Below are 707 nucleotides of genomic sequence, written 5' to 3' on the forward strand. Positions count from 1 at the left end.
TTGTAAGAACTTTGTTTAGCCCATGAATGTTGACTATAATAACAAACATCACTGACACAACGTTACACTTGTTATCTTTGAATAAAATATTTCTCTTTATTAGTCTTTCATTTATTTCCAATCATTTGTTATCAGTTAGCATTCATTTGTAAATGTTTAAGGCTCCTGTTTAATGATTTTGGTAAGCTAATGGAGACTGACGGAAACAGGTAGGTCTTAACTGAAGATTTGAAGATGAGAAAAGTTTGTGCGAAAAATATGCCAATGAACTCTGTGACAAACAAAGGTAAAGAAGAGTTGAAATTTGCTCAGACCTTTTGGAAAGAGAAGCTGGAGATGACCTTCTTCACTGAGTCATTACTAGTGATGAGTCATGAGTCTACCAATAAGACCATGAAACGAAACGCCAGAGCTCTCGGTGGAAAATTGCAAACTCGCTGCGCTCAAAAAGTGCCACTAATGTGAAAACAATGCTCATCACTGTTTTTCGATTCTAAGGGTGTAGTTCACAAAGAATTTCTTCCCTCGGCAAGGTGTGAACCAGTTTTACTAACTCGATGTGCTTAAAAGACAAAAAAGCCTAGAACTTTTGACTGGAAACAAGTGGACCTCCCATTATGACAATGGCCCAGCTCACACGGCGTTGATTGTGTGGGACTTTTTGGTCAAGAAACAAATTGCCTTACTGGAACACCCTCCTTATTCAC

At 38.0% G+C, this 707-nt stretch overlaps 1 long non-coding RNA gene across 1 annotated transcript in view; it reads left to right on the plus strand.

The window, feature by feature from the left end:
* Positions 1-99, plus strand: part of LOC121863223 — a 2599-nt gene extending 2500 nt beyond the window's left edge. Inside the window, exon 2 of the long non-coding RNA XR_006088357.1 lies at positions 1-99. This exon is cut by the window's left edge and continues 2210 nt beyond it. This is a non-coding gene — a long non-coding RNA (uncharacterized LOC121863223).
* Positions 100-707: the final 608 nt, after the last annotated feature.

This window comes from Homarus americanus, unplaced genomic scaffold (assembly GCF_018991925.1).
Source record: "Homarus americanus isolate GMGI-L3 unplaced genomic scaffold, GMGI_Hamer_2.0 scaffold46197, whole genome shotgun sequence".
Lineage (NCBI taxonomy): Eukaryota > Metazoa > Arthropoda > Malacostraca > Decapoda > Nephropidae > Homarus > Homarus americanus.